Below are 26498 nucleotides of genomic sequence, written 5' to 3'. Positions count from 1 at the left end.
TTTAGGTAGTAAATTCAAGCACAATACATGCAGGTGAAAGGGGTCTGTGCATTTTTTTTATGTTAGGACGAGGAAGCCTTTTTCCAGAAGTAACCCATCTAATTTCCTCTCATATATTGTTGGCTGTGTTTGGATCTCCTACCCATGCTTAAAAAGATATTGATAAGTATTCAGTTACCATGTTTGGTTTTGCTGAGTCGCTCTGAAAAATAGTCCTCGGAACAGCAGTATCAGTATTACCTTAGAACTTACTAGAAATGCAAGAATTAGAAACTCACAGAGTAAGGTCCAGTCATCAGTGTTTTCATAAGCCCTCCAGGTAATTCTCATGCACACTTAATTTTTTTTTACACTTTTAAATATACATTCAAGGCAGAAACAAAGTATAAATTTGTGAGATTTATTGACAATTATGAGGTATCCCTAAGTTTGGAAAAGTTAAAAATAAATGATCATCAGAACTTCTTCAGATGAATAAGGCCTGGGAAGACTGAGACCAATTTTACTGTGTGTTTGAGGAGAAGGAGAGAGGGAAGCAGTGTTTACACTTACAGCATTAAAGCAGTGTCTAGTCTTAGAAAGTTTGTGGTGTAAATCAGAAGCCACTTGGGATCTGAATGAGATTTACTCAAATTCCCATTCCAAGCCCTGGAGCAGTCCAGTGTCTTCTCAAAAAGTCTGTAAATCCCCCCATAAGGTTTGTCTTTATTTTCTGGTTTTTAAAATATTAAAAATAGACATTATTTCAATAAAACAATTTTGATACATTGTTAACTAAAGTCCAAAGTTTATTCAGATTTTCCTATTTTACCTACTGTCTTTTTTTCTGTTCCAGGAAACTATATTACATTTAATTGTTAGATCTCCTTAGGATCCTTTAAAGTGTGATTGTTTCTCAGATCTCTTGTTTTTGAGAACTCTTGACAGTTCTGAGTACTGGTTGGGTCTATTGTAGGATACCCCTCTACTGGCATTTGGCGTTTTCCTTATGATTAGATGGGCACTATGGGTTTTTGGGAGGAAGACCACAGAATTAAATGGTCACTTTCTTCCAGAATACACACCATCACCATGATTTATGAATGTTGATGCTGACCTTGATACCCTGGTTGAAGGAGTGTTTGTCAGATTTCTCCTTTATGATAGATCATCTGGATTTACTTGGAATTCTATGTGAGAGATTTGTCTCTTGTCTCTGTTTATTAATGTATTCAATCACTTATTTATATCATTATGGAGTTACGGATTTTTTAGCCTCATGGATTGGGTCCAATACTACTTGATTTTGTACCTCAACCAATTCTAGCTTTGGTCACTGGGAGTTCTTTCAGTTGGCTCCTATTCCTCTTTAATGTATCCCCTCCTGTGTGTGTGTGTGTGTGTGTGTGTGTGTGTGTGTGCACGCGCACACACACACTTTATGGCAAGGCGAGATGCTCCAGGCTCATCCTATACATCTGTAGTCCCAGTCCTTGAATTAGGCCATTTGACCTTCAAGTTTGAGAACCACTGGTTCAGGCTAATCATTTGAAGAAAGAGTATATCTTAGGGAGGAAATCATAAAGGCCACACAGGGATTAGACCATTGAAAATGTCGGCCAAGGTAAAGAGCTAAATGTTATTTCAAGTACAGTTAAATGCCACTGGAAGTTTTAGAGGCAAGATACTTTTTGATATATTTCTTTGATCTATCTGTTGAATGGAGAATCGATTGTAGGGGAAAGCAAGATTAGAAGCGGAGAGACAATCCAGGAGACTATTACACTTTGCCTAGAGTAAACTGACAATGGCTTGGACTAAAGTGGTAACAGCAGAGTCAGTGAGAGGTGGCTGGATTTGGAATGCTTTTCAGAGGTGGAACCTAAAGTATCAGCTGCTGGATTGATGAATGGCAGGTGGGGGTCAGGTAGGGACATGGAGGGAATGAAGGAGACAAATCAAGGATAAAAGTGTGGACAAAAGAGCCAAGGAATCAAGAACAATGGCCAGGTGAGGTAGGGAAAATTGCAGAGGAACAGGTTATGGGTTTGAAAACCAAGAGTTCTGTTTTGAACATGTCAAATCTGAAATGCCTGTTAAACATACAATAAGATACATTAAACAAGTGTGGAAGTAGATGTGCAGGTCTGAACTTGAGGAGAGGTCAAGGTTGGAGGTGTAAATTTGGAAATGCTTAGTACTTAAAGGGTGTTCAGCGTCATGTGAGTTCATGATATTGCCTTTGGGAGACAATTTTGGTGAGGAATAATACTCAGAAGTTAGGCAGAAGGGAAACATGCAAGAAAGGAGACTATGAAGGAACAACCAGCAAGGAAAAATATGGAGTCTGCTGTCACGGAAGCCAAGATAAGAACATGTTTCAGGAAGGAGGTACTAATAATACTGTAGAATGCTGCTGTGAGATTGAGGAAGATGAGGGCAGAGAATTGGCCATTGACTTTAGCAAGAGGAGTAGTTGGTAATTTTGATGATAATTATTTCAGTGGAGTGGTGGGGGTGAAAATTTGGAGTGGTTTCAAAAGGGCTAGATGGTGGGGAAGTAAGAGAGTGACTGTCACCAACTCTTTTGATTGACTGTATTGTAAGTGGTGTACAAAAGTGGGATAGTAACTTTAAGGTAATGAGGTTTTTTTTTTTTTTTTTAGATATTAAATGTTTAAACAAGCTTGTGTGCCAGCAGGAATAATGCAGTTGAGAGGGGTAAAATGATAAGGTAGAAAGAGGAGATTATTATTATGTAGCAGAGAACCAAGGGTGCTTTAGTATGGAATAGTTACATTTTAATAGGGAAAGTGGCAGATGAAAAGGTCTGAATAGTGAGAAGTTATAGAAACGAAAGAGAGTAAGTTCAGCATGCCAAAAACAGACTTCAATTCAGAACTTGGGCTTGTTCTAATTCTAACTCTTAAATCCAAATCTAAGTCTTGGTGGATGTCTTTTCTGTAAGTGTCTTAAACTGAGGAATGAATGTTTTGAAGAGATGCAAAGAAGTACAAATGCAATTTAGTTAAAGTGGAAACCATCCTGGCTAATGAATTTATCCAGGGAGCTTACAGGAATTAACTACAAGAAGATACCAGAAACATTATAAACAAGAAAAGAGATGTATCTGAAAAATAAGTGACAATTGTAATTGGCTTCCATGGGAGTGTTAACTTGGACCAAATTGAAAGACAGGGAGGGTAGAGGAAGGTTAATTGGAAGTGGTTATTTATAGGTTTGTATCGCTAACATTCTTTAGTCTATGAAAAAGTACAGACTGTGTTATGCTTATGTAGGCAAAAACTGTAAGAAGCACATTCTGGTGATTTTTCAGAAATCTACTGACAGTATCATCTTTGAAGAACTGCATTATGACCTTCTAGGACAGGACTGAGCTGCCTGCAATTGATAACTTAGCCTGAGGGAAGAGAAAGAGCAGGACAATTACCAGGATGCCAGTAGCACATGTGCCATACCACATCACTAACAGCACTGTTCTCCCTTCCCAGCACTTCATTTCCATGCCTTATGCACATGGACATTGGTCTTTGCTTTATGACAGGGAAGACAGTAGCTATTTTAGAGACGAGGTAAAGTGGAATGGTTAAGAATTTGGGGCTTGGGGCTAATTAGCCTGTGCTTGACTCAGTTTTGTTTCTCAATTAGCCATTAAAAAAAAACTTCAGTTTTATCATCCGTCAAACTGGAATAACAACATTATACCCATTCGATGGGATTTGTGAGAGGTTTAAGTCTGATAATACCCTGAATTATACTTTTAAAGAAAATCTATCCCATACATGGAGGAGGAAGCAACTAACATTTGATCACCTACAATGTCGGTTTTACTTCCATTTATAGATGAAGAAACTGAAGTTTATCAACATTTAAGTTTCTCAAATTCACGTAACCACTAGGTTAATGCCCAAGTCTGTCTGATTAAACATATTCTTGCCCTTAAATGATGCTTTGGTTCACTCAGTTGAGTTTTGGATTCAGGTCAAAAATAAACCACTATGATTGTAAAGCCAATACAATTGTGATTTGTGATTCATATTTGTTTTGGGATACTGTTTATACAGACATGTTCACCACTATGTCCTCTATTCTACAAGTGGATTCCAATGAAAATTGGAATCCTCTGTGCAGATTAATGCATTACTGTTGCCTTGGTCCAGCCCTGAGATACTGAATGAATTGTTTTGTGAGGATTAGGCATTGAGATTTAAGAACTTCCCAGATTATTCTAATATGCCGCTAAGATTGAGAAGTATTATAATAAAGGAAACTACATTCCCCACAGCCTTTCTGAATAGGAGTGGTTATGTTTTGAGTTATATAATCCGGCAATCCTTTCCCCCATTATTGATTAGATTAGATTAAGACTAGTCAACCTAAAGAATAAAGGCCCATGGACTGCCTTTGTATAAAAAGATAAGGCAGGCAATTCAAATTCTCTCATTTTGGAAATTTGATTATGAAATAGCAAGAAAAGAAGGATGTAAGCTAGTGGTTTCCAGTTTTTTTTTTTTTGGACATTAGTGTCACCTGGAAGGTTTAAAACTTCTAATGGACTCTGTTACCTTATACACATCAAATCAGAATGTGTAGGGTGGGAACAAGGCATTGGTAGTTTTTAAAGAGCCCTGGTACTTGACAAGGTGCATTGAAGTTTGGAAACCACTGAAGTAAGTGGTGGGAGCCTAAGCCTGATGTCATGTGATAATGCAAAGTAGCAGTTCTCAAACTTACATGCCGATTCTGATTCAGTACATTTGGAGGAGGATCCAAAGTTCTGCTTTTTTATTTTTATTTTCATAGGTTTTTGGGAGAACAGGAGGCATTTGGTTACATGAATAAGTTCTTTAGTGGTGATTTCTGAGATTTTGGTGCCCCCATCACCCAAGCAGTGTACACTGTACCCAATTTATAGTCTTTTATCTCTCACCCTGTTCCCACTCTTTCCCCTGAGTCCCCAAGTTCTGCATTTAAGTTCTCAGGTGATGCTGGTGATGTTGGTCCACAGAGCACACTTTGAGGAGCAATGGGAGATTCTGAGAAGCACTGGGAGGAGGTACAAGCCAGCATGGGGAACAGAGATTATGAGATGAACAATGACAAAAGATATAGAATAAAACATGAGAAGGCTGGTGGTCTACAGGAAGAGGAGAATGGAACAGATGTTTGTTGAGAGCCTGATGGAGCATCACTACAGTATATCTTTGAACTTCTGATGCTGAGATTCCTTAGGTTCCTTGGATACAGAAAGACCTTTAAGTTTCTGTTTCCTAAAATCCAGTTCGGATTTCTTGAGTTCCTAGGCATGTGTATTTTTATACTAAACCTTCATTAACTGAAACAAGCTGTACCATATACTGTTTATTACTCAAGATGATTTCTCTCCTTTCCTTAATTTTGTTTGGTTATTGTATTCATTATCACTGCATAATAAATTACTCTCAAAATTTAGTGCTTTTAAACAATAAACATTTATAATTTTGTCGTTTTGTGGGTCAGGAATTCAGGAGCAGCTGAACTGGGAGGCTCTGGCTCAGGATGATGGCAAGAGCTGCAGCCATCTGATGACTTGACTGGAGCTGGAGGTTCTGCTTCCCAGAGGGCTCGCTCACATGGCTGTTGGCTGGAGGACTTAGTTCTTTGCTTCATGGGCCTTTTCTTCGAGTGTCCTCATGGCATGGCTATGGACTTTCCTCAGAGCAAAATATTCAGGAGAGAGCTTGACCAAGATGGAAGCTGCGGTGACCTGCTGTTTAAGTCATACACCATCATGTCCACTTTATTCTGTTTGTCAGAGATGAATCACTAAGTCCAGCCCACATTCAAGGGAAGGGAAATTAGGCTTCACCTTTTGAAATGAGTATCAGAAAATTTCTGGATATAGTTAAATGACCACAGGTGTTTATTTCTCTTTGGAATAGTCATGTGTTTTAGGAATAGCTGATTACATTCTCAGCAGGTGGATCGTCATTGATCAAAATTAGTGGTTCTCCAACAAACACCAGGGCCTGTTGGGGGATGGGGGCAAGGTAAGGGAGAGTATTAGAACAAACACCTAATGCATGTGGGGCTTAAACCTAGACAATGGGTTGATAGGTGCAGCAAAGCACCATGGCTCATGTATGCCTAGGTAACAAACCTACACGTTCTGCACGTGTATCCTGGAATTTAAAGTAAAATTAAGAAAAATATTCTAATGAAAATATATTAATATGTGTTAGTTAACAAAAATTAGTGGTTCTCAAAGTGCATCACCATCACGTGGGAGCTGAGTATGTAAATAATTGGGCCCTACCCCAGAACTACTGAGAAAGAAACGCTGGGAGTGGGGCTCAGTGAGCTGTGTTTTAACAAGCTCTCCAGGTCATTCTAATGTACATTCACGGCTGAGAACCATCAGCCTTAGCCAATCTTAGTAATTCAATGGCCTTTATCAGCTCGGAACCCGCTCTGGCCAGTGAGATGTGAGTGGAAAGCTGTTGGGGGTTTCTGGGAAAGGTTTCATTGCCGTCAAGAAGGGCTACTGAATACGCTTGCATATGTGACGTTGAAGTGGCTGTAAACTATCTTGCTACCAGCATGAGATTGAGGCTATCAAAGTAGGTATGTCTAGAGCTTTAGAAGATGGATGGCTGGGACCTGGATGTACGTCTGTAGAAGCCTGTCTGCACCATGGAATTGTGACAGGGTAAGCCGATGAACTCCTTTACTGGTTATGCCAACTTGAGGCAATGTTTGCTGTTACTTGCAGCTAATATCATCCTGACTGACAACCTAAGTGAGTCTTTGTAGTCAAAAGTATTGAGCTCAATCCGGTCTGCATTTTTGGGTTATGTGAGACGTTTTACAAAATGCTAATCCTGAGCTCAGTTCTAGAAATTCTGATTTAAATAGCCCAGCATAGAGCTCTGGTATTGGAATTTTTCATTAGGTGATTCAAAAGCGCAGGTAATCTTGAGAACTGTTGGTGAATATGACTACTGAGGGTCTGTTTCTCAAAGCAGTGAGAAACATTTTTTTCCTCTGAGGACATCTCAAACTATGCTAGAATGATAATTATATAAACGAAGAGAAGCAGACGGGCAATATTAGAAGTGGGATAAGGCTTTTTTTTCTTGCACAGTTGTTACTAAAATAATATTTGTTAGGTTAACATGACCAGTTTTCTAAATTTATGAACTAATTCCTGCTATTCAAGTGGCTTATCCTCAACTCCGTTACTTCTAGTTTCTTCTTTGTCCAAGAGTTTTGGGTAATTACAGGAGCACATCTGTGAGAAAACATTTTCTATCAGTTTCTTGGAGTTGTTTTTGTTGCTTTTTCTTTGCTTACCATGCAAGAGAACTCCAGCAACATTTCCTCTAACATCATTGAGAAATTACTGTTTTCTGCATACGTTTTGAGTTTTTCTGTTTTCTCCACCTAGTTTTAACCATCACTTCTCATAATTATTATTCCAGTCTAAAATAGCCCTCTAGGGGAATGGAAAAGCAAAATGTGGTAGATGTACTGCCAGTTGGAAGCAATGAACCAGCTGTACTTTCAAGTATACGGATAAAACTTTAAAACCTAGTGTTGAGTGAAAAACATAAAATAGGCAAAATCTGTGGTATAATGCATTTTTTTTTGAAATTAAAAACACATTGACCTCAAGGTAGCATGAATACATCTTATTCAAATGATTTTATATGGTCTTTGTTTCTACATACCCATACATACATTTGAATATTTAGCTTTAAGCTCAGCATACCTCTGTAAGAAAGTGGGGAAGGAGAACAATCACTAATGAAGAAGGGAAACATAAAACTAGAAAAGCCTTGCAGGGATCAATGATAATAGTGACCCAGGAGTATGACTATCAAATTTTTGTAGCTGAGGTCTACCTGCTGCCTTCCAAAGGCCTCTAAAACCTTGAAATATGCTGTGGAATTAGAAAATCCAAAAATGAGTCTGAAAATTGAGTATTAAACAGAAATAAGACAGAGCTTTAGCCCTACGTGCTTAATCACAAGAGTCTCAGGGCAACTGTCTGTGCAGGTTTTGGATGGTACAAGGGGTCCTACTTAGGGTCAAGGAGAAGTTAAAATCTAGCCAGTTTTCCATTTGGTGGATGGGAACTTTGTCTAATTCACAGGAAGACATCATAAGGACTAGTGGAAGCCCTCGTTTTAACTTTTATTTTGGGAACTTAGTGATCCTTGACGTGAGATTTAAGTTCCAAGAAGGTGGAAACTTCCTTTTCTTCCTGTGTGTCAATACTCAGCACAGTGCTGGGTCACACGACTGGTTCCTGATAAACATTTGTTGAAAGAACGAACTATAAATGTTTGGCACAATATTTGGGCAGACGGAAGTTTCTGGAAGTACAATTTCTTGGTAAACCTATTTTTTGGTGGTTTGGAATAATGCCTTAAGCAAAACTTCATCTCTGTGTGGTAGGCGGTATGTTCCAGTGGTGAAGAATTTGGGTCCTGCACATGGGCAGGGGTGATTTGGGAGTCTTAGCCCTGGGCTATCATCATCACCACCACCTCCTGGGAACTTGTTAGAAAGGTACTTACTGGGGCCTCCTCCAGACATACTGGAATCAGAAATCCTGCAGGTGGGATCCCAGCAATCTGATTTAACAAGCTCCACAGGTGATACTGATGCATGCACACACTTAAGAATCCCTAGCTTGATTGAACCATTTATTGTACTACTTCTCATTCCCCCTACCTTTTCTCTCCTTTGGGACTCATGCTTTGGGACCCAAAATAATTGCTGTATTCTGTGTATATCTTCCCATTTGCAGATATCAGGAGACACCAAGTATTCTACTGGCATACCATATTAGGTTGGTTTTGGATTTGGTGGAGCCTGATAAGAGCTCTTCTGTTTGCTTTTCAGTTTGTCTGTTGGTCTATCCATGACCTAGACTCTTAAAGAGATATGTTAGAAAAAAGTGAAATAAAAATTGTTAACATTTCATTGTGTCAAGCAGTTTTTTCTACTCCTTTATTTTAGTATAGTTCTAGTTGACTATGTGTATTGCTTTAAAATATGCAAAAGATGAGTTAAACAGAAAGAGCAAATATTTAATATCCCAGTCTGAAAATCACAGTTGGAGGAAAAAAACCCTACAATTTTGGAAATAAGTATATATTAAACAGTAATAGTACATCAATAATGAAATATATGCCAAGGAAGACCCCTTGGAAATACTCTTGTTACAGGGAAGATCATGGTATTGAGTTGATTTATGAGTTAGGGACATTAGGTTTCATCTTAGTTAGTTTTGACAAATGAAAGCAGTGACCAATGATTAGTGATAGATGATGACAATATCCTTTTACTGCTGCTGACCTAGAGACTTCTCTGAAGTGAATTCATGTTTGGTTTGGATGGATGCTTATGCCTCTTGGTGCTCCTCCTGTTCTGCACCGGCTGTTGTATTGCCAGCCTATCTTGCTGAGTAGTCAGTATTGATTTTGGACCCCAGCTGCCAATGTTGAATAAATCATACTTCTCAACTGGCACATTATTATCACTGTCCCGAATAAGACCTCTTTCATCGTTTTTCTTTTTATATCTCTTCCCCAACTCTGCCTTCCATTCCTTCAGGCAATCATTCTAGTGCATTTTCTGTGTCTTCCATGATTTTTGATAAAATTGGTGCTATTTTGTATATCTTAAAAATTATACAAAAATATAAATACTTAAAAGTGAGAATTATAGTAAACTTTCTCATATTTGTTATGGACATCAATTATAATCAACGATAGATTGATTTATCTATAACTTCTCCTGAATCCCCACTCACCTCCTCCCTACCTGAATTATTTTGAAGCAAATTCCACATATCACTTCTTATGGTTGTAATACATGATTATGGCATCTTATTTCATGACTGAACACTGTTTATTGGTGACTTATCCTTGTGCCTGTGGGTGCATCTAGCCCATTAGTTCTAACGAACTAACGCATGGTTCCGGTGGCATAGCTATCACGTGTGGATCCACCTCCCTAGGGTGGAAACGACACTTAGAATGCCTTTGTCTCTCTCCTATCGCCAACAGAACTGCAATCAACACCTTCATACACATGAATAAACTTAATTTAAACCTAATCCGAACTCCAACTGGATTCAGAGAACTCATATTTATTCTAAAATGGCTATGAAAGTAAACATACATGAATAGCAAACCCAGCCTTGAAAATAAGAAAATTGTATTATATTTGCCTTTTCTTCCTGTGTAACTCATCTTATGCATATTTTATTTTATTTTTATTTATTTTTTTATTATACTTTAAGTTCTAGGGTACATGTGCATAACGTGCAGGTTTGTTACATATGTATACTTGTGCCAGTGTTGGTGTGCTGCACCCATCAACTCGTCAGCACCCATCAATTCATCATTTATATCATGTATAACTCCCCAATGCAATCCCTCCCCCCTCCCCCCTCCCCATGATAGGCCCCAGTGTGTGATGTTCCCCTTCCCGAGTCCAAGTGATCTCATTGTTCAGTTCCCACCTATGAGTGAGAACATGCGGTGTTTGGTTTTCTCTTCTTGTGATAGTTTGCTAAGAATGATGGTTTCCAGCTGCATCCATGTCCCTACAAAGGACGCAAACTCATCCTTTTTTATGGCTGCATAGTATTCCATGGTGTATATGTGCCACATTTTCTTAATCCAGTCTGTCACAGATGGACATTTGGGTTGATTCCAAGTCTTTGCTATTGTGAATAGTGCTGCAATGAACATACGTGTGCATGTGTCTTTGTAGTAGAATAATTTATAATCCTTTGGGTATATACCCAGTAGTGGGATGGCTGGGTCATATGGTACATCTAGTTCTAGATCCTTGAGGAATTGCCATACTGTTTTCCATAATGGTTGAACTAGTTTACAATCCCACCAACAGTGTAAAAGTGTTCCTATTTCTCCACATCCTCTCCAACAACTGTTGTTTTCTGATTTTTTAATGATTGCCATTCTATCTGGTGTGAGATGGTATCTCATTGTGGTTTTGATTTGCATTTCTCTGATGGCGAGTGATAATGAGCATTTTTTCATGTGTCTGTTGGCTGTATGAATGTCTTCTTTTGAGAAATGTCTGTTCATATCCTTTGTCCACTTTTTGATGGGGTTGTTTGTTTTTTTCTTGTATATTTGTTTGAGTTCTTTGTAGATTCTGGATATTAGCCCTTTGTCAGATGAGTAGATTGCAAAAATTTTCTCCCATTCTGTAGGTTGCCTGTTCACTCTGATGGTAGTTTCTTTTGCTGTGCAGAAGCTCTTTAGTTTAATTAGATCCCATTTGTCAATTTTGGCTTTTGCTGCCATTGCTTTTGGTGTTTTAGACATGAAGTCCTTGCCCATGCCTATGTCCTGAATGGTACGACCTAGATTTTCTTCTAGGGTTTTTATGGTATTAGGTCTAACATTTAAGTCTCTAATCCATCTTGAATTAATTTTCATATAAGGAGTAAGGAAAGGATCCAGTTTCAGCTTTCTACTTATGGCTAGCCAATTTTCCCAGCACCATTTATTAAATAGGGAATCCTTTCCCCATTTCTTGTTTCTCTCAGGTTTGTCAAAGATCAGATGGCTGTAGATGTGTGGTATTATTTCTGAGGACTCTGTTCTGTTCCATTGGTCTATAGCTCTGTTTTGGTACCAGTACCATGCTGTTTTGGTTAGTGTAGCCTTGTAGTATAGTTTGAAGTCAGGTAGCGTGACGCCTCCAGCTTTGTCCTTTTGACTTAGGATTGTCTTGGCAATGCGGGCTCTTTTTTGGTTCCATATGAACTTTAAAACAGTTTTTTCCAATTCTGTGAAGAAACTCATTGGTAGCTTGATGGGGATGGCATTGAATCTATAAATAACCTTGGGCAGTATGGCCATTTTCACGATATTGATTCTTCCTATCCATGAGCATGGTATGTTCTTCCATTTGTTTGTGTCCTCTTTTATTTCACTGAGCAGTGGTTTGTAGTTCTCCTTGAAGAGGTCCTTGACATCCCTTGTAAGTTGGATTCCTAGGTATTTTATTCTCTTTGAAGCAATTGTGAATGGAAGTTCATTCCTGATTTGGCTCTCTGCTTGTCTGTTACTTGTGTATAAGAATGCTTGTGATTTTTGCACATTAATTTTGTATCCTGAGACTTTGCTGAAGTTGCTTATCAGCTTAAGGAGATTTTGGGCTGAGACGATGGGGTTTTCTAAATATACAATCATGTCATCTGCAAACAGGGACAATTTGACTTCTTCTTTTCCTAACTGAATACCCTTGATTTCTTTCTCTTGCCTGATTGCCCTAGCCAGAACTTCCAACACTATGTTGAATAGGAGTGGTGAGAGAGGACATCCCTGTCTTGTACCAGTTTTCAAAGGGAATTTTTCCAGTTTTTGCCCATTCAGTATGATATCAGCTGTGGGTTTGTCATAAATAGCTCTTATTATTTTGAGGTACGTTCCATCAATACCGAATTTATTGAGCGTTTTTAGCATGAAGGGCTGTTGAATTTTGTCAAAAGCCTTTTCTGCATCTATTGAGATAATCATGTGGTTCTTGTCTTTGGTTCTGTTTATATGCTGGATTACGTTTATTGATTTGCGAATGTTGAACCAGCCTTGCATCCCATGGATGATGCCCACTTGATCATGGTGGATAAGCTTTTTGATGTGCTGCTGAATCCAGTTTGCCAGTATTTTATTGAGGATTTTTGCATAGATGTTCATCAGGGATATTGGTCTAAAATTCTCTTTTTTTGTTGTGTCTCTGCCAGGCTTTGGTATCAGGATGATGTTGGCCTCATAAAATGAGTTTGGGAGGATTCCCTCTTTTTCTATTGATTGGAATAGTTTCAGAAGGAATGGTACCAGCTCCTCCTTGTACCTCTGGTAGAATTCAGCTGTGAATCCATCTGGTCCTGGACTTTTTTTGGTGGGTAGGCTATTAATTGTTGCCTCAATTTCAGAGCCTGCTATTGGTCTATTCAAGGATTCAACTTCTTCCTGGTTTAGCCTTGGGAGAGTGTAAGTGTCCAGGAAATTATCCATTTCTTCTAGATTTTCTAGTTGATTTCCGTAGAGGTGTTTATAGTATTCTCTGATGGTAGTTTGTATTTCTGTGGGGTCAGTGTGATATCCCCTTTATCATTTTTTATTGCATCTATTTGATTCCTCTCTCTTTTCTTCTTTATTAGTCTTGCTAGTGGTCTGTCAATTTTGTTGATCTTTTCAAAAAACCAACTCCTGGATTCATTGACTTTTTGGAGGGTTTTTTGTGTCTCTATCTCCTTCAGTTCTGCTCTGATCTTAGTTATTTCTTGCCTTCTGCTAGCTTTTGAATGTGTTTGCTCTTGCCTCTCTAGTTCTTTTAATTGTGATGTTAGAGTGTCAATTTTAGATCTTTCCTGCTTTCTCTTGTGGGCATTTAGTGCTATAAATTTCCCTCTACACACTGCTTTAAATGTGTCCCAGAGATTCTGGTATGTTGTATCTTTGTTCTTATTGGTTTCAAAGAACATCTTTATTTCCGCTTTCATTTCATTATGTACCCAGTAGTCATTCAGGAGCAGGTTGTTCAGTTTCCATGTAGTTGAGCGGTTTTGATTGTGTTTCTTAGTCCTGAGTTCTAGTTTGATTGCACTGTGGTCTGAGAGACAGTTTGTTATAATTTCTGTTCTTTTACATTTGCTGAGGAGTGCTTTACTTCCAATTATGTGGTCAATTTTGGAATAAGTGCAATGTGGTGCTGAGAAGAATGTATATTCTGTTGATTTGGGGTGGAGAGTTCTATAGATGTCTATTAGGTCCGCTTGGTGCAGAGATGAGTTCAATTCCTGGATATCCTTGTTACCTTTCTGTCTCGTTGATCTGTCTAATGTTGACAGTGGAGTGTTGAAGTCTCCCATTATTATTGTATGGGAGTCTAAGTCTCTTTGTAAGTCTCTAAGGACTTGCTTTATGAATCTGGGTGCTCCTGTATTGGGTGCATATATATTTAGGATAGTTAGCTCTTCCTGTTGAATTGATCCCTTTACCATTATGTAATGGCCTTCTTTGTCTCTTTTGATCTTTGATGGTTTAAAGTCTGTTTTATCAGAGACTAGGATTGCAACCCCTGCTTTTTTTTGTTCTCCATTTGCTTGGTAGATCTTCCTCCATCCCTTTATTTTGAGCCTATGTATGTCTCTGCATGTGAGATGGGTCTCCTGAATACAGCAGACTGATGGGTCTTGACTCTTTATCCAGTTTGCCAGTCTGTGTCTTTTAATTGGAGCATTTAGTCCATTTACATTTAAGGTTAATATTGTTATGTGTGAACTTGATCCAGCCATTATGATATTAACTGGTTATTGTGCTCGTTAGTTGATGCAGTTTCTTCCTAGCCTCGATGGTCTTTACATTTTGGCATGTTTTTGCAATGGCTGGTACTGGTTGTTCCTTTCCATGTTTAGGGCTTCCTTCAGGGTCTCTTGTAAGGCAGGCCTGGTGGTGACAAAATCTCTAAGCATTTGCTTATCTGTAAAGGATTTTATTTCTCCTTCACTGATGAAACTTAGTTTGGCTGGATATGAAATTCTGGGTTTAAAATTCTTTTCTTTAAGAACGTTGAATATTGGCTCCCACTCTCTTCTGGCTTGTAGAGTTTCTGCCGAGATATCTGCTGTTAGTCTGATGGGCTTCCCTTTGTGGGTAACCCGACCTTTCTCTCTGGCTGCCCTTAAGATTTTTTCCTTCATTTCAACTTTGGTGAATCTGGCAATTATGTGTCTTGGAGTTGCTCTTCTGGAGGAGTATCTTTGTGGCATTCTCTGTATTTCCTGAATTTGAATGTTAGGCCTGCCCTACTAGGTTGGGGAAGTTCTCCTGGATGATATCCTGAAGAGTGTTTTCCAACTTGGTTGCATTTTCCCCCTCACTTTCAGGCACCCCAATCAGACGTAGATTTGGTCTTTTTACATAATCCCATACTTCTTATAGGCTTTGTTCATTTCTTTTTGTTTTTTCTTTTGGTTTCTCTTCTCGCTTCATTTCATTCATTTGATCCTCAATCGCTGATACTCTTTCTTCCAGTTGATCGAGTCGGTTACTGAAGCTTGTGCATTTGTCACGTATTTCTCGTGTCATGGTTTTCATCTCTGTCATTTCATTTATGACCTTCTCTGCATTAATTAGTCTAGCTGTCAATTCTTCCACTCTTTTTTCAAGATTTTTAGTTTCTTTGCACTGGGTATGTAATTTCTCCTTTAGCTCTGAGAAGTTTCATGGACTGACGCCTTCTTCTCTCATCTCGTCAAAGTCATTCTCTGACCAGCTTTGATCCGTTGCTGGCGATGGTCTGCGCTCCTTTGCAGAGGGAGATGCGCTCTTATTTTTTGAATTTCCAGCTTTTCTGCCCTGCTTCTTCCCCATCTTTGTGGTTTTATCTGTCTCTGGTCTTTGATGATGGTGACGTACTGATGGGGTTTTGGTATAGGTGTCCTTCCTGTTTGATAGTTTTCCTTCTGACAGTCAGGACCCTCAGCTATAGGTCTGCTGGAGATTGCTTGAGGTCCACTCCAGACCCTGTTTGCCTGGGTATCAGCAGCAGAGGTTGCCGAAGATAGAATATTGCTGAACAGTGAGTGTACCTGTCTGATTCTTTGGAAGCTTCTTTTCAGGGGTGTACTCCACCCTGTGAGGTGTGGGGTGTCAGACTGCCCCTAGTGGGGGATGTCTCCCAGTTAGGCTACTCAAGGGTCAGGGACCCACTTGAGCAGGCAGTCTGTCTGTTCTCAGATCTCAAACTCCGTGTTGGGAGATCCACTGCTCTCTTCAAAGCTGTCAGACAGTGTCGTTTGCGTCTGCTCAGGCCTCTCCTGCTTCCCCTGTTGTTTTTTTAGCTGAGCCCTGCCCCCAGAGGTGGAGTCTATAGAGACAGGCAGGTTTCCTTGAGCTGCTGTGAGCTCCACCCAGTTCGAGCTTCCCAGCGGCTTTGTTTACCTACTTAAGCCTCAGCAATGGCGGTCGCCCCTCCCCCAGCCTCGCTGCTGCCTCGTGGTGAGATCTCCACAGACCTGCTGTGTTAACAATGAGGGAGGCTGCGTGGGCGTGGGACCCTCCCGGCCAGGTGAGGGATATATTCTTCTGGTGTGCCCGTTTGCTTAAAGTGCGGTATTGGGGTGGGAGTTACCCGATTTTCCAGGTGTTGTGTGTCTCAGTTCCCCTGGCTAGGAAAAGGGATTCCCTTCCCCCTTGTGCTTTCCAGGTGAGGCAATGCCTCGCCCTGCTTCAGCTCTCGCTGGTCTGGTCGGGCTGCAGCAGCTGACCAGCACCTATTGTTCGGCACTCCCTAGTGAGATGACCCCAGTACCTCAGTTGAAAATGCAGAAATCACCGGTCTTCTGTGTCGCTCGCGCTGGGAGTTGGAGACTGGAGCTGTTCCTATTCGGCCATCTTGCTCTGCCCCATCTTATGCATATTTTAAAGCAACACGCATAGTCAACTAGAATAAAGGAGTAGAAAAAACTGCTTAATACAATGAAATGTTGACGATTTTTCACTTTTTTCAAAAATATCTCTTTAACAGTCTAGGCCATAGATAAACTGAAAAGTAAACAGAGCAGCACTTACAATCAGGCTTCACCTAATCTGAAACCAACCTAATAAGCCTCATGATGGACCTGTGAGAATTTCTTTGCGATATATACTCAGGTGTGGAATTTTGAGGTCAGACTATACAATTACTTTAAGTGCTGCTAGATTGAAGCAGACGTTCTACAGAGAATCTACACACTTACAAGGAACACTTGGCATTATCAAGTGTTTTTTTTTTTTCTAGTTTAATAGGCCTGAAACAATATTGTATTATTTTCATTTGCATTTTCTCTGATTTCTAATAGTATGACCATCTTTTTATGTGCTTATTAGCTTTTCGTGTTCCCTGTTCTATAAATTGTTGATATCCTTTACTCCTTTTTTCACTGGCATTTTATCTTAGTGATTTACAGGACTTCCTTCATGATATGATATGTTAGACCTTTGCTAATTTTGGACTTGGCTAGTGTCTTCAAAATCCAGGTAGGGAGGGGATGAGTGAGGATAAAAATGTATTTCATAGTGATTATTCTTACCTGAGATCATAGAAATCTCCATTTATTCATAACAGCCAAACCTTTATTAGGTTTAAAAACTTTGCTCCACAAAAAAAAAAAAAAAAACTTTGCTTCAAAAAAATGAAAAAGTATGTTTTCATTGTTGTTGAAAATGATAACTTATTTTCTATTATGTTTTCTAGATAGCCATTGTAATTAAGAGAAATGCTACTTTTTTTACATCCTGACTTTTGTATCCAACAAACTTAGTGAATATCCTTAGTCTAATAGTTTTTTAAAATTTTAAAATATTTTTGACAAATTACATTTATGGTGTACAACATAATTTTTAAATGTGTATATATTGTGGAAGTGCTAAATCAAGCTAACTACCGTATGCATTACATCATCTACTTATTTTGTGGTGAGAAGACATAAAAAGTACTCTCCAATTTTAAAGTATACAGTTGTTATTACCGATAGTTACCATGTTATACAATAGATCTTCTGAAGTTATTATTCTTGCCTGACTGAAATTTTGTATCTTACACCAATATTTCTCTAATCTTTATCCCCTACAACCCTGGTAATCATTCTATTTTCTCTGCTTCTTTGAGTTCAACTTTTTAAGATTCCATTTATAAGTGAAATCATATGGTATTTGTCTTTCTGTGCCTGGCTTATTTCACTTAAGATCATGTCCTCCAGGATCATCCTCGTTGTTGCAAATGGCAGAATTCCTTTCTAAAGGCTGAGTACTGATTCATTGGGTACCTATTCTACATTTTATCTGTGTTCATTTGTTGATGGATTCCGAGCTTGATTTTTTTTTTTTTTTGTCTTGCCTTTGTTCTTTCTGCTCAAGATTGCTTTAGCTTTTAACAGTTTGTTCTGATTATTTCTCATCCTCTTCCTAAATATTTTCTGCAGGGTTTTTGTAGATACTTTTAAACAGATTTGAGAAATTTTTCTGTATTCTTAGTTTGCTAGTGTTTTCTTTTACATTCATGAGTAGATATGGAATCTTAGCAAAAGTTGTTTTTGAATCTACTGAGATAACTGCAATTTTTCCCCTATACATTTGTTGGCATTTCTGTCTTCCGTAAATTTCCTCTTTTGAAAGAGCACTCTCATCTTTTCCTGTTTTCTGAACTTCTAACTAGCTAATTTTTCTTCAGTTTTTGTTATACTACTACTCATTCCAAATATTTTATTCTAAAAATTTCACCTGTTTGTACCTTTAAAGCTTTTAAAAAATTGTGGTAAGAATACTTAACATGAGATGTACCTCTTAACAAAATGTTAAGTGCAAGATCCAGTATCATTAACTACAGGCATAATGTTATACAGGAGATCTCTAGAACTTACTCAACTTGTGTTTATACCCTTTGAACAGTTAACTACCCATTTTCTCTCTCTCCCGGCCCCTGGCAACCACCCATCTACTTTGTTTCTGTGAGGTTGACTATTTTAGATACCTCATAAGTGGTATCATAAAGTATTTGTCCTTGTGTGCCTGGCTTATTTCCTTTAGCATAATGTCCTCAGGTTCATCCATGTTGTCACACATGGCAAGATTTCCCCCCCCTTTTTTTTAAGGCTGAATAATATTCCATCGTATGTGTGATGGTTAACTGGTGTCAACTTGACTGCGTTAGAGGTTACCCAGATAGCTGGTACAGCATTATTTTTGGGTGTGTCTGTGAGGGTGTTTCCAGACAGGATTAGCATTTGAATCAGTAGACTGAGTAAAGAAGATACACCTTGACCAATGTGCACAGGAATCATCCAATCCTTTGGAGGCCTAGAACAAAAAGGTAGAGGAAAGGTGAACTCTTTCTTGAGTGGGAACATCCATCTTCTCTTGGTCTCAGACACTGGAGCTCCTTCGTCTTGGGCCTTTGGACTTCAAGATTTGCACTAGGTTTGAACCCTCTCCTCCACTCTAATTCTTAGGCATTTGGCCTCAGACTGTGAGTTAGACCATTGACTCATCTGATTCACAGGCCTTCGGACTCAGTCTGAATTACACTACTAGCTTTCCTCGTTCTTCAGCTTGTGGTTAACCTGGAACAGGACTTCTTGTCCTCCAAAATTGACTGAACCAATTCCCATAATAGATCATCTCTTATTTCTATGTGTATCCTGTTGATTCTGTTTCTTGGAGAATGCTAACACTTAGGTATATACCACATTTCTTTATCCATTAACTTGTTGATGAATATTTTAGGTTTTGTTCATATCTTGGCTATCATAAATAATGCTGCAATGAGCATGAGAGTGTTGATATATCTTCGATTGATTTCATTTCTTTAGAATGTATATACTGAGAAGTGTGATTGCTGGAGCACATGGTAGTTCTATTTTTAACTTTTTTCATTTCACATCTTAAACACATCTATTTTAAAATTTTTTATCACACTTTAAATTTTTTATTACACCTTAAGTTCTGGAATACATGTGCAGAACGTGCAGGTTTGTTACATAGGTATACATGTGCCATGGTGGTTTGCTGCACTCATCAACTCATCTACATTAGACATTTTTCCTAATGGTATCCCTCACCTTGCCCTGCACCCCCAATATGCCCCAGTGTGTGATGTTCCCTGTGCCCAGATGTTCTCATTGTTCAACTCCCACTTATGAGTGAGAACATGTAGTGTTTGGTTTTTTTGTTCCTTAGTTTGCTGAGAATGGTGGTTTCCAGCTTCATCCGTGTCCCTGCAAGGGACATGAACTCATTCTTCTTTTATGGCAGCATAGTATTCCATGGTGTATATGTGCCACATTTTCTTTATCAAGTCTAACATTAATGGGCATTTGGGTTGGTTGCAAGCCTTTGCTATTGTGAATAGTGCTGCAATAAAGATATGTGTGCATGCGTCTTTATAGAAGAATGATTTATAATCCTTTGGGTATATACGCAGTATGGGATTGCTGGATCAAATGGTATTTCTGGTTCTAGATCCTTGAGGAATCGACACACTGTCTTCCACAATGGTTGAACTAATTTACACTCCCACCACTGCTCAAGGAAATAAGAGAGGACACAACAAATGGAAAAACATTCCATGCTCAAGGATAGGAAGAATCAATATCATGAAAATTGCCATACTGCCCAAAGTAATTTATAGATTCAATGCTCTTCCCATCAAGTTACCATTGACTTTCTTCAGAATTAGAAATATCTATTTTAAATTTCATATGGAACCAAAAAAGCCCATATAGCCAAGACAATCCTAAGCAAAAAGAACAAAGCTGGAGGCATCATGCCACCTGACTTCGAACTATACTATAAGGCTACAGTAACCAAAGCAGTATGGTACTAGTACCAAAACAGATAGATAGACCAATGGAACAGAACAGAGGCCTCAGAAATAACAGCACACATGTACAACCATCAGATCTTTTAAAAACCTGACCAAAACAAGCAATGGGGAAAATATTCTCTATTTAATAAATGGTGTTGGGAAAACCGGCTAGTCATATGCAGAAAACTGAAACTAGCCCCCTTCCTTACACCTTACACAAAAATTAACTCAAGATGGATTAAATATTTAAATGTAAGACCTAAAACCATAAAAACCCTAGAAGAAAACCTAGGCAATATCATTCAGGAAATAGGCATGGGCAAAGACTTCATGACTAAAACACCAAAAGCAATGGCAACAAAAGCTAAAGTTGACAAATGGGATCTAATTAAACAGCTTCTGCACAGGCAAAAGAAACTATCATCAGAGTGAACAGGCAACCTACAGAATGGGAGAAAAAATTTTTCAATCTATCCATCTTGCAGAGGGCTAATACCAGAATCTACAAGAAACTTAAACACATTTACAAGAAGAAAACAAACGACCTCATAAAAAAGTAGGTGAAGGATATGAACAGACACTTTTCAAAAGAAGACATTTATGCTGGCAACAAACATAAGAAAACTCATCATCACTGGTCATTAGAGAAATGCAAATCAAAACCACAATGAGATACCATTTCATGTCAATTACAATGGCAGTCATTAAAAAGTTAGAAGGTAGCAGATGTTGGAGAGGACGTGGAGAAATACGAATGCTTTTACACTATTTTTAACTTTCGAGGAACTTCCCTACTATTTGCTGTAGTGGCTACACCATCTTAGATTTCTACCAACAGTGTACAAGCGTTCTAATTTCTCCATATCCTGGCCAATACTTTTTATTTTTAATTTTTTAACATAATAGCCATCTGAAGAGGTATGTAATGATGTCTCATTGTAATTTTGACATTTCCCTGATGACTAGTGATGTTAAGCATCTTTTGTATAACTCTTGGCTATTTGTATATCTTTATTTTTTTCAGAACTGTTCAAGTCTTCTGCTTATTTTTAATTTTTTTTTGTTTGTTGACTTTCAGAGTTCCTTATATACTGTATTTTAGATTTTAATCTCTTATCAAATATGTGATTTGCAAATATTTTTCTTATGTTTGAATCCATCCATTTTGAGTAGATTTTTGTGTACAGTATAAAGTAAGGGTTCAATTTTATACTTTTTCATGTGGATGTCCAGTTTTCCCAACACCACTTGCTGAAGAGATTGTTCTTTCCTCATTGTGTATTACTGGCACCCTTGTTGAAAACAGGTTGACTACAAATGGGTGAATTTATTTCTGGGCTCCTTACTCTGTCCCTTGTCTATATGTCTGTCTTTATGGTAGTACCATACTGTTTTGATTACTGTTGCTTTGTGGTATATTTTTGAAATCAGGAAGTGTAATGCCTCCAGTTTTGAGGTCTCTGTGGTTCTCTGAGTTTTAGGAGTGATGTTTCTATTTCTAGTTAAAGAAAAAACCACATTCCACTGGAATTTTGAGAGATTGCATTGAATCTGTAAATCACCTTAGGTTGTATGTAATTGTTAATACCCTTACTTTATGTAATATCTTTCCTTATCACCTCAAGTGTATTAGGCCTATTTAAAATAAACAGTTTCATTAATTCTGTTTTGGATTATATATATTGTTGGGTTTCTTAAATTTTTCTTTGTTTAATTATCTTTTCCAGTCATATTGCTGTTTTCATTTAAGATTGCATGTTCTCCTGCATATGTCAGTTATTTTCTCTAATCATGTGTATTGGGGAAGGGCCAAAGGCCACATCCTAATCTGCATCCTTCCCTGCGAACTTAAAGGAGATGTGGTGAGGATGAGATGTGAGAGTCAAAGCACCAAAACCCACTATTGTTGCCACCACTCCTGCAGGCAAAGTTCTGGTCAGGCTTTTGCCTTGAGACTCTAGAAATACTGACATCTGGATATGGGGGAATTGGGATGTGACATAAACATCTTAGAATTTTAGAGAAGTAGTAAGTGATGAATAAATGCTCAAGGATGGCTGGTTTCCCTCTTCATTAAATCCTTGACATGAGTGGGCTTAATGGTATCCTGGTTTTATTATGTCTATGGTGGGTCCATGGCCTAGTGGTTTTTCTGATGGCTGGCCATAATTTTTCAATGCCGTGTGGAAAGAAGGACAAGCAGAGCTTAATCTCAGCCTATAATCTCACTGTTAAGCTTACAAAAGACACTCATCTGAAAAGAATTTGATATTTTAAGTGCATAACCATGGGAAAGAAAGAAGGAAAAAGAGTAAGTATATGATAGTCTGAGTGTAACAATCTGTTACATGAGGCCAATGGTGAAAAAATTCAGTGTGGCTATGAATTACATTTAAAGAGGAAAGCATACTTTGGTTTTTTCTTCTAGGAAGTACAATATCAGTAATAGGATTTAAGCATAATTTTTTTTGACCAAAAATTCAAGAACAATATATTCAACAAATGCTGCAAGAATCTGACTATAGTGTTCTGTCTCTAAACACATTTTTGGGTGATATGAGATTTGGTGGAACTGAGTTGAAGACAGTGATTTGTGGATGGTGAAGAGAATTGGCAGGATGGCTAAATCTTGGGACTTACAGGAGTTAACCCAGGGACATTGCAGATTAGGAGAAGCAGTGCCTCTGGTAGAAGTGGGAACATAAAAGCAGTGTGTAGCATATCTGTTTAGGGGGTGACGTGTAGTTTAATAAAAGAGTATGACTGGGTGAGAAATGACTTTGGGGAATGAAGGGGCCAAATTAAGACAGGCTTTGTATCACAAATGAAGAATTGGAGCTTTATCTTAAAAACAATGAAGAGTCTGGGTAGTACTGATTCAAAGAAAAATACCTTGTAATAGACAAGGGGAATTTATTTGGTTTAGTAATATATATAGGTAGTATACCTTGTGAGTGGTTTGGACTTAAAACATCGTGAAACTAATTGTCTTTATTTGTCTAATGGTAGATATGGTTTTTAGTAGGTAGTTACATTGCAAACGTTTTATGTGGCATATTCATACTAAGGTTATTCCTTGTTTATCTGAAATTCATAATAACTGGACATCCCATTTAGATTTTCTAAATCTGACCACCCTATTACAAGATGTGTCAAATCAGTAGAATCGGGTGAACATGACTGGATGTGATGGTTAATACAGTTTCAACTTGATTGGATTGAAGGATGCAAATTACTGATCCTGGGTATGCCTGTGAGGATGTTGCCAAAGGAGATTAACATTTGAGTCAGTGGACTGGAAAAGGTAGACCCACCCTTAATCTGGGTGGGCACCACTGAATCGGCTGCCAGTGTGGCTAGACTATAAAGCAGGCAGAAAAATGTGAAAAGATGAGAGTGGCCTAGTCTCCCAGCCTACATCTTTCTCCTGTGCTGGATGCTTCCTGCCCTCAAATATCGAACTCCAAGTTCTTCATTTTTGGGACTCGGATTGGCTCTCCTTGCTCCTCAGCTTGCAGATGGCGTATTGTGGGACCTTGTGATCATGTGAGTTGATAATAAACTCGTGTGTGTGTGTGTGTGTGTGTGTGTGTGTGTATCTATCTATTTAATCTCCTATTCTGTCCCTCTAGAGAACCCTAAGTAATACATCAGGTGGTAAAACATATCCTATTCAGTAAGATACTAGAGATACTTGTTAAAGAGATAGTTCTTGACATTCCATACCAGCCCTGCTGTAGTTCGAAATTTGGGGATGAATTTGTGCAGAGGACAGTGATCAAGTAACCATGCTAAGAGGTTTGAATTGTGGCTAAACTTTTGGCTTTGAGTAGGTGGCAGCCAATGGATAACTGCTTCCCCTTTACTACCGGGCAACTGGTCTTGAGATCCCTCCTGGGAGGGTCTAGCAGGATGAAGCAATCAGCCCTCTAGTGGCAGCCAGTTCTACTGGCTATTTAATGTAAGAAATTGGTTACATAGGTGACAGAGAGCTAAAAGAGCAACCAGGGAATGATGCAGAAACACAGGACCATCTTCTGCTTGAGGGAAGCAGGGAGGAAGGTAGTGATGTCTGGAACCATGGCAAGGGTTGTCCTGTGGGAGGTACAACAGCAGAGAAAAGAGAATCAGGGAAGAGGGAAAATCATTGCTGGAGGCACCGCCTGAGTTCTAAGAAGAGGCAGAAATACTCTAGTTGCCCTTCTAACTTTCTCTACTCTTTCATCTGTGCTACCCATTAACTGACAGTACCTGGAATGTGATGGCAAGGGAGCCGAGGCAGAAGAGTTGGAAATAGAGCTGAAAACAAACAGGCAAATGAGCAGCCCAGGAAGACAGGAGTCCAGCTCATATTTCTCCTATCTTCCTTTCTTGCTTCTGCTCTAGAATCTCTCTCTTCTTCCCCAACTAATCAGGAAGAAAAACCTGATCTCCTTCTCAGTAAGCAGAACAAGTTGGGGCAAATTCTGTGTATCTGCTACAGCCTTTCAAATGCTGGAGCTAAGAATGTTGCATCTTTTTCTCTGCAATAGGTCCCACCACGCTAAGCTGTGTTGTGTTACCTAGAGAGACTAACATTAGGGCTACGTAAGGAAAGCACTGGTCCCAGAGCGTGGCGGGACTTAAAGCTCCAGGTAGGATATAGATGATGTAAACCAAAGATCTAACACTTTGTGAAAATTGCAGATACTAGGATGATACCACTTTTGTCAGACAAAATAGGATCAGGAAGGCCCAGAGAAAAGAAGGCCCATAGTTTCATGTTTGAGGTAAGAATTGTCTCCAAGGACTGTCTAAACTCATTCATGAGTCCTTCATGACTCTCCTGCTTTGATAAGGTTTAGCATTAGACATTCTTTCGGACTGTAGTAATTCAAATTAGATATTCTCCAAACACTTGCCCAGAAACAGCATTTCCACAGGTACACTGAGACCAACTGTGGCTTTGAACCTCTGGAACCATTGAACTCTGTTTCTAAGCCATTTATGTAAATCTCTTTGCTAGTAAATAAAAGCTCTCCTTACCTTTACAAATGTACTGGCGACTTGCTATTTCAGGCATTCTGGATTATAATCCTCATTTCTAGTCCTGAGTAAACCCAACATATTTGGAGAATTTTCTTTAGTTTCTTGTTTTTGGTTGGTGATGTAAGACTGCACAATGTTCCACATGTGATTCATATACATTATAGTTTTATTGAAAGTTTCCATTCAGACAATACAGCTCCATCAGAACATCATACTTTCGTCTAAGTTAGCCTGGGTTGTATTAGCTTTTTTAGGACTCGCAACACATTGTTAATTTGAGTTTCTGGTCTTTTTTTTTTTTTTTTTATAACATAAACTACTCTCAAGCTTGACTTCATAATGTGTTCTTGCATATTTTCTTCCCTTAGTTGTCAAAGCGAAGTTCTTTGATCTTAATTAACTATCTTTGAGTGATTAAATTTTGATTCTTTAATATAGCAAATTATCCCTTGTAGTTTTATCTACAAAGTTGATAAACATCTTTCATATATTTTTCCAGGTTGTTGACAAAATATTGATGCTGTTGGATTTCCTTCACAGCTATTCATTAATCAGCCTTCTTGGGGCAAAGTTGTTCAATTAGAAACCTGCTTAGCCATGTTTTCTGCCAATCCATATTACCCAAAGATGATCTCTGCAACACATCTACAATCTATCGCTGTCACAAACCCATTTGTTAGGAAAAGCCATTAATTTGACACGACTTGCTTTTAATGAATTCATAAGGCTTTGCAGTGATTACCACTTTCTGTAAGTACCCACAGAATCATTTGTTTGATAGTCTATTAGGAGAATTTCATGGAAGAATGACATAAACATACTGGTATACTGCTTTCAGAAAACATATTAGGCATTTTTTCCCTTCAGTCTTTTAGAAGCATTTTTATCCTGTTTTCCCCAAAATTGGTACCTCTGGGAGCCCATAGGCAAGATATTTTGGTATTATGAATAAATATGAATTAGCAGCATGAATTACCTGGAGGTAAAAACTAATGAGATTCCCCCATGTTTCTTTTTTAAATTAGGAGAAAGATCAAAGTATAAAAACATTAATCGTATGATCATATTAGTGAATGCATTCAGTGGTA

Source organism: Rhinopithecus roxellana, chromosome 5 (genome assembly GCF_007565055.1).
Source record: "Rhinopithecus roxellana isolate Shanxi Qingling chromosome 5, ASM756505v1, whole genome shotgun sequence".
Lineage (NCBI taxonomy): Eukaryota > Metazoa > Chordata > Mammalia > Primates > Cercopithecidae > Rhinopithecus > Rhinopithecus roxellana.
The sequence above is the reverse complement of the archived record's forward strand: the minus strand, read 5'-3'. Positions refer to the sequence as shown.